We start from the raw sequence: 8,600 nt of genomic DNA, 5'->3' as shown, positions 1-8,600 counted from the left end.
GTACGAGTGTCTTGAATGCTAATAGTCTAACGGTATGTGGTGCATGACCCAGATGGCGTTTTAGGAATCCCAATCCTTGGTTAGCGGAGGCAGTAATGCGCGTGACATGAGCAGGCTAGTCTAAGTCGCATGAAGGGGTGACGCAGAGGTATCTAAATCTGTCCACTTTTTCTAAGGTAGTATTAGTAATATTATACGGTAGGTATAAGGACTGATGGCGGCTAGTGAAGCACATACTTTACATTTATTGGGGTTAAGGGTCATTAATGAGTCGTTGAACCAGTCTTGCACTTTGTTAAGGTCGTCTCGTAAAAGACTGTGGTTAGAGTCGTTAGCAATTGTACGGCAGATAGCAATCGTCAGCGAACATACAGATTTGAGGGGAAACATGGAGAGGAAAGTCGGTAAAATAAATAAGAAAAGGTAGGAGGCCTAGAATACTACCTTGTGGGACACCAGATGTTACAGGAACTGACTACAATCGGTTACTGAGAAATTCAGTAATCCAATTTAAGATGTCGGGGTGCAGGTTCAGCTGGGACAGTTTCAGTAATAGGCGTTGGTGGAACTTGTGAAATGCTGTAGCATAATCCAGAAAAGTAGCATCGACTTGGGTGTTAGCATCGAGGTTAAGAGGTAAGTAATGGACGAACATAGCAAGTTGCGTTTCGCATGAAAAGCCCCTGCGAAGCCATGTTGGGAGGGGTGCAAGAAGTTGTTAGTGTAAAGAAAGTGCATGATTTGGGTGAAAATGACATGCTTCATTTTCTTACAGGGTATGCTAGTTAGGAAAATCGGTCGGTAGTTCAGAGGGGAGTTTTTATTACCTGATTTGTAGATTCGAATGACCTGCCCTTTCATCCAGGTGAGGGGGATGCTATAGGAGGATAAAGATTGCGAGAAGATTAACTTGAAGTACGCTGCGCAGATGTGCTTAGTATTTTTGAACAGTTTAGGGTTGATGCCGTCCTCCCCTGAGGACGATGAAAGCTTTAGCTTATCAATTATTACCGTTATGCCATGTTCAGTGAATTCGATGGATGACATAGGAGATTGCAAGGGGAATGGTGGTATAGGAAACTGAGCATCAGGTTGAATGGTGAACACTGATGAAAACGCAAGGTTATATGGATCGGCAAACTCTTGTTCGGGGATCGCTATATCATTGTGGTCGGCGATAATGATAGCATCGGGTGGCTCGGGATTTATATATTGCCCGAATTTTTTTAGATTTACTGCTTAGTACTCGAGGCAACGTATCATGGAAAAAGGAGTGCTTTTCGCGGTGTGTAGCTGAGAGATAAGCTTTCTCTGCTTCGTAATATTTGCCCCATGCCACAAGACAATTGTTTTGCTTTGCGGAACAAAAAAAGTGTTTTAGGTGTTTTCTAGAGTTTTTAATGTTTTTTAACCAAAGTTTATTGCTGTGAGTCCATACTGGAATAACTGGAATGTGGTTACTAGCAAGCTCAGCGAGGTTTTGTAGGAAGATTGACCAATTTGCTTTAAGTGTGCGGTTGTGAAATTCAGCCCTGAAAGCAAGGTAGAAAGACATAAGTTCGTTACTAATCGCATCGTAGTTGCCTCTATCGTATAAGCGTATTATTTTATTCAATGATTCTCGTGTTGGAAAGGTAAAGCTAGCAAAGCTAGCGTCTGCTTGCAGGGGGTGGTAGCAAACACCGAGTAAGTTTGTGGAGTTGCACGAAAGAGTAGCCATAACACTTCAAGGTCACTTGGGTTGTGAACAGCAGAGCAGAGTATCGTATTACTAACGGTAAGAAGCACCCCACCACCTCTAGAGTGCTGGCGATCGTTACGGAAAATATGGAAACCGGGTAGGTCATCCGTGACCTCCACATCGAATACGTCAGCGGTTAGCCAGGTTTCGGTAAGTATCAACAAGTTACATCCAGATGACAGAACTAGATTAGATACGACGTCATGTTTGGGAAGGAAACTAGGTATGCTAGAATAAATTGCTGATATAGTAGTTTTAAGGCGGGTTGTCATTATCGATTGCTGTGTTGGTTGACGGTGATGTAGCGATTTCTATTGAACTTCTTTTACACATTTCGTAGTTTCGTCGTACACATACTTAGCAGATCCTATCAACAGAGTTTTGTAGCGTAATGACAATGGAACTGATTTGGTTCTCTCAAAAGCCACAAGATGTTTCCGGCCGTTTTGTACAGCACGAGAGCAGTGTTCACCAGTTTTATAGTTAGTCCCTTTCAACTTACGTCCGCTAGACAAGATTTTTTCTTGTGTTTTAAAAAGAGCGAATTTTACAAGGGTGGTTTCGGTTATTGAAATGGCGACCGAGACGATGCGCACGTTCAATCCCCTCAGGATTCACGGTCATGTTTAAATGATGTGCGCAAAGTCCAATGATTTTTTTCCTCCGCCTACGTGGCAGATTCAGATGCACTTGGGTCTTGGATACCGAAGAAGATTACATTGTTGTGATAGGCTAGATTTTCAGCGTCATCGATCCGAGCTTCTACATCGGAGATTGCCCGTGTCGTCTCGGCCGCAGTAGTCTTTTCAACCTGCCGCTGCGGGTCCTCTATGTGTTGACAGTGGCTCTGGACGGTATACATTGCTCTGTTAAGTTCGGATATTGAACTGTTCGTAGTCTCAAGTAGTTCGCTCTTTAAACCTTTGATCTCGTCAAATAACTGTGATGGTCCATCGGACAGCTTCTGTAGTTCACTTAGTAGTTAAAGGGCCCCTAAACCACCTAGAGGTCGAAATTTTGTTGTGGTGTTGCAGTTGTGCACGAGTCTACAACGAACACGTAGCCGCGAGAATTTTTCGAAATGGTGCCGTAATAGCGGCGTTACACGCGTTTGATGATCGAAACGCGGCCCTCGCTCGGTTGGATCTTTCCTTCCCTACTCTACTCGCCGGCTGGTCTCTCCTCCTCGCCGAGTGCTCCTCCAAATGTAAAGTGACATACGTCATCGCCAACGCGCTTCTCAAGACACTGTTCACTTCCGGTTAAGGCACGTCCACGCTAGCGGAAAATATATTGACGGTGAACCGGCCTCCAGTGCCGTAGAAGGTCTGCCGCGCGAGAGGTGTCCAAAGTAGACGCAGTTCGGCTGGCGCACCGCCCGCAGCATGATCAACGGGCCAATCGACTGCGAAGCTGCACGGTTCCGCCACTGGCGACAAAAACATCGGCTGCAGCTTCTATTCCAGGCGAAACAATTTTGCTTATATAAAGTGATGCGTAAATTGTACATTTTATGAAGAACTGTATCCACTGTCAAACGTTAAACATGAACGAGAGCTCCGATACTTGTCGAGCTCAGCTGCAGTGCACGGCTACCGACGGGAGACGACCGGCTCGGCTGTGCTCGCATCGCAGTCGACGGCGCCGCTAATATAATCGTATTTTCTTCTTTGTGTACAATTATTGCGAAGAGCGATAACAACGGTAAGAAAGTATCGCGGCTTGTGAGCGTCGGTAATTCATTCCGAAGCGCCGTCCGTTTTAGCTTTGAAATGAACCGGAAAAGGCCTAGCGACGATATCTGCGCTGTCGGGCGATCGGCGGCGGTGGCAGTGAGGCTACCGCACAAATGCGTCCCGGTCTCATCCTCTCTACGGCAAGGAAATCTCGGCGTTCGCGAGGAAAACCGCCGTCGAACGGCGGCCCGCGAATGGCAAACGGCATGCGGCGAGTTAGCCTGCCGGTAACGGGGACGTGGACTCCGCGCTTCTCGGCTACCCGCTGTTGCTGAGGTGCCGGTCCGTGTTCATGCGAAGCGTGTCGCTATAGACCCTGTGTTGCGCGCACGTCTGGAAAGGCCAACACTGTCGCACTCTGTTCGTGCAGCTAATCAGACCGCTAAGCATGACTGTGTTGGAAGGCGAGCGATTTGGCACTTGCGTTGTGGGCTGTAATTACCGATTCGCAAGGGCGCACAAGCGAGCAACACGACCAGCGTGTACGACGAGCAACAGGCAGCGCGCGTACCAGCTAGCAGACAAACCGGAAGTCGTAGGTTCTTGTTTGACCAATGGCCATCGTCACCGATGCTGACATCACCAGATTCACCCTGATGACATCGTGACGACAGCTGGGGATACTGGAAAGGCCAGGAGAGGAGGACGGCATTGCTTTTTTTTTTTTTTTTTTTTTGGCGCACCCGCAGCGCGTGGCGCTACAGCATTTGGCATCGTTGATCGTGACAGCATTCTCCACTCGATGCGCGTGTTTACTTCAAGTGTTAAAAAATATCTGAGGTGATTTAGGGGCCCTTTAAAGTCCGGAGCGGGGTAAGTTTCTATATCGCCCTACAGCAGCAGTAAGGAACGCATGACATGAATGCAATTCATATCAATGACAAACAGACACTGGGGGCTCGGCAGCAGTAGCAAAACATAGTCGCTTGATTTCTTAGCGTAAAGACTATAACATTGACCAACCTGCATATTTAACAGTAGGAGCTTAGCGGACTGTTTCATGGCACAGCCAACGAGCCCACGATGCTCGAAACAGCAGCAGACATTTAAATTTCCTCCAATACCACGAGTACAAATAATAACTAAATTTACCTAAAAAACATTGTAATTACTCACTTTAGTGGTATCACTTAATGTAGAATTCTGGAAGTGCTCAGTGACAGAAATCATGCAGAGGAAACCTAGCCGTTTCAACCGGACGAGCGTCCGGGTTGATGCCGTATATACGCTGGGGGCAATAAAGGAAAATAAAACAGGAAAAGAGAGAAAGGGTAAGCGCTCAACACGCACAATATCACACACTGCAGTATTATAAACGGTCACTGACCCAGCTCCGCTTCAAAAGCTGCTTTTGCGCAAAAATAGCTTTCTGTGCCAAGCGACAGATGTGCCATGGTCAAACTACCGTCTCAAGGAATGCTTTGTGGGCTACGGCAAGAAGAATAGGAGGAAACGAGTGGGCTCAATTTTCATTAGTGGTGATCATAAAATGGCAGACAATGTAGGCAGCGAAATCATAGGGGAAGTTATTTTTACATGTATACGAAATTTAGAAACATGAATGTAAAGAAAAATAATAAGAGCGCACCTGTATATTATTCGTTCATTCCCCACCAGCGGTAAGTTATCTTTTCGTCCCCTTTAATTATTCTTTACCCTATTCTTTCTACATTTTTGATTAAGCGCAGCGGTATAGCGTCCCCTATGCCTTCTCCGGTTTCATTGTCTGTCATTTCTTATGATTGTGCATCTGTAGTCTAGGTGGTGCAGTGCGGTCTGTAGAGACATACGCTGGACGTCCTAACAATGGCAAGGGTAAGAAGTATGTTCGGTGGTTTTTAGATACACAAGAGTTGCACGTTTTACTCAAATGCATTACATTGACTATAAACATCAGAGAGGCTCATAGGCTCCGTACAGTGAACAGAAGGCGCTACAACCGAATACGGCAAAGCACCGTGCAGCGCCAATGGTGGTAGGAATGTGAAACACTGAGACGGCCGCTCCGAGCCCCGCGGCAGCGACTGAACGTATTTCAACGGGCGTGACGTTCAAAATATTGCGTGTGTTGTTTTGCGGCTGTAAGCCAATAAGCTGTATCGAAAATTACTTTCGTGCGCCTATACTCGACAAAGGAGACAAGCTGTATGTGGCGGGCCACGTTTACGACGTGAAGAAGGCCGACGGCGCCGACTTGAGGGCGCCGTCGGTCACTCTCAGCAAGGGAAACAAGTGTACGACGTTTCCTTGCAGGTAGGGAGAACATGCATGCATTTTTATATCAGCAAGGGGTTTTGACGCATAAGCGGAAGCGCACACGCTACCACGACTTATTGGAGGAAAATCTGCGGTGCAAATTAAACGAAGACGAAGACACAAACAGGACGCGAGCTTGCGGCGCATTGCAACTAGCTCAAACCAAGGTTATGCTACCGCGACGTTTTTTGAATGAGAACAGTCCCAAATCGACATTCGGTCATGACACGTCGTTTTTGCTACGTTGCCAGGTATTCCGGTGCGTGGTCACAGAAATGTCCAACTGCAGCTGTGCTATTTACAGTATTTCATTCATTTCGTGGCCGACGTGCGCAGAAACGCATTTTTGCAAATCTATAAATGAAGCGTTTCTAGGTGTTGATTTTTCCTTTATTGACTACTCCGCCGTTCACGAAGTGTTTGGAGCTGATCCTGCTCGTCTGCTTCGGCATCCACGGTGAGCCGTCATTCTCACCGAAGAAAACAAGAGGAGCATGATTGCGAACACTACGCTAATATACTGACGACACAGTGTCCTATGCATGCGGCCGCAAGCAAGAGCGCACATGCAGTAACCGAATGACTTCTTCACGAGACGGTAAACGAGGCAAACACGCCACAAAGTGCTGACGAGAGAGAGCAGTCTCACGGCGGGCACCACTTGGTGAAGGCATTTGAAGTTTAGATGTTAAAAAAGTTGTCGCAGTTTCACCTGAAAGGCGAAGCATCAATTGCGATAGCAAATTTGAAGAGAGCTATACGGAGTAATTATAGCAGCTTTATCAGCTGTATAAACTTGGACATGCAGCAGCACCGGCAACGCGCAGAACTGTTGTCGACGCCGCCGGCGTTTTGCCCGCGTTCGCTCAAAATGCGTGCGGCGTTGGTGACTGTTGCCGGAGCCTCTGATATAAACAGGCACTTGGTGCCGCAGCTAAACGTCGCCTCCCTTCCCTGCCCCTCCCCCCCTCCCCCACAGCCTTTCGCGTGTCGGAAGAAGGTACGTTTACTCTACATATATGGTGATTGTAGAGGAGGAAAGAGACGCCTACTTCTGCAGCAGAGCATAGCGCAGAACGCGCGTTTGTTCTCCGCCGTGCGTTCACTCCCCGTGAAAGCGCGCGTCCCTCGCGCCCTTTCACTCGCACATACAGCGTTCGGCGGCGCGCGGCGACGATTTCATCTCCATTGACGTCATAGGGAACCTCACGGCGACGGCGACGGCGACGGCGACGGCGACGCCGACGGCAGAAATCTGCTGTTGAGTGTCCATATAATTGCTATCGCAATAAAAAAATTATGGGGTTTTACGTGCCAAAACCAGTTCTGATTATGAGGCACGCAGTAGTGGGGGACTCCGGAAATTGTTACATGCACCATCACTACCCCCAAAATCAACGCAAACCGAGTTTACTTACTTCGCTGAAAGTATCACAGAAAAACGCAATTTAACAGTTTATAACCGGACTGCAAGCATGCAAGCAAATCAACAAAGATTCGCATGCAGCCTACAAGAGCGTTTGAGGCGCAAACTTGCGCCTAAAATTTCGCGCTACGCAAGCTTGCTGTGCAAAACGTGCTCCATACACTTCCAACCGCGCTAAACACACAAATACAGTTTCGGAACCTCAAGCAGCTAGACCTGGCTAGACCTTAAACATATAGCTACATTGACACTAGGAAAACGCTGTTTTCACAATTACTTAACTCGTCGAACAGCAACGATCCATCTTTTTCGTCGTTCTTGCTCCCACGGGCGGCCAGGAAATCGGTACAATTTCACGCCAGGCTGGCCTTCGTGGCTGTGGCAGTTTTTTACGCAGCAGTACCGGCACTTTTCCCTCTTCCGTTTCCATACGCTTTCAGTCGATGGATATTAGTCGAGCTGAAGGATGACATTGTCTCAACGCCAGAAAACACCGAACAGCACCATCAACGCCGCGCCTACGAATACCCCCGCGCGCTTTGGCCGTCTCATTATTGTTGGCGGCGCTGCGGCAGATGGCGCAGCAATCGCAGCAAACTTCACTGAGCGGAGCCTATAGCGCTAGAAGACACGGACAAGAACGAGACAACAGGGCGAGCGCTAACTTCCAAATGAGTGCTTATTTCCAGAAACAACCGTATTTCTAGGCCCGACAACAGAAAAGGCCGCACACTAGAAACGTTGCGCCTTGCACCTTATTAGAGAAATATATAGTTTAAATCTGTCTAAATCTAAGAAATAGGAACTCAATACCTGCCGTGAAGTGCATTGCTGTTCGAGTCCCCAGTCTTTCGTACCAGATTTTATTGCGATAGCAATTATATGGACACTCAAAAGCAGATTTCTGCCGTCGGCGTCGCCGTCGCCGTAGCCGTCGCCGTCGCCGTCGCCATCGCCGTCGCCGTGAGGTTCCGTATGACGTCATTTGGAGAAGAAATCGTCGCCGCGCGCCGAACGCTGTATGTGCGAGTGAAAGGGCGCGAGGGGCGCGTCTTTCACGGGGAGTGAACGCACGGCGGAGAGAGAGAAGAGACTTTATTTGCACCCGTCAACTAGATGACGGGGTAGAGGCTTCAGCCTAAACCCACACTCATCCTCCCTAACCGTCGACCGGGATCCCTTGGGACGCGGCGGCGGTCAGGGCGAGACCGATGACTTGCCGTTGTGCATTTTCTTCTTCGTTGAGTAGCAAGGACTCCCAGGATTCTCTGCATCTATCTGGCTCATCAAAGTTAGGACAGGTCCAAACCATGTGGACTAAGTCCGCTATACCATTACAATGCGTACACCGAGGGCTATACACCAAGGGATGCCATTTGCTCAACAGTTGTGGGTTCGGAAATACCCCTGTTTGCAGTTTCCTCCACATAACTTCCTCGCT

The sequence above is a fragment of the Dermacentor silvarum genome, chromosome 6, assembly GCF_013339745.2.
Source record: "Dermacentor silvarum isolate Dsil-2018 chromosome 6, BIME_Dsil_1.4, whole genome shotgun sequence".
Taxonomy (NCBI): Eukaryota; Metazoa; Arthropoda; class Arachnida; order Ixodida; family Ixodidae; genus Dermacentor; species Dermacentor silvarum.
The sequence above is the reverse complement of the archived record's forward strand: the minus strand, read 5'-3'. Positions refer to the sequence as shown.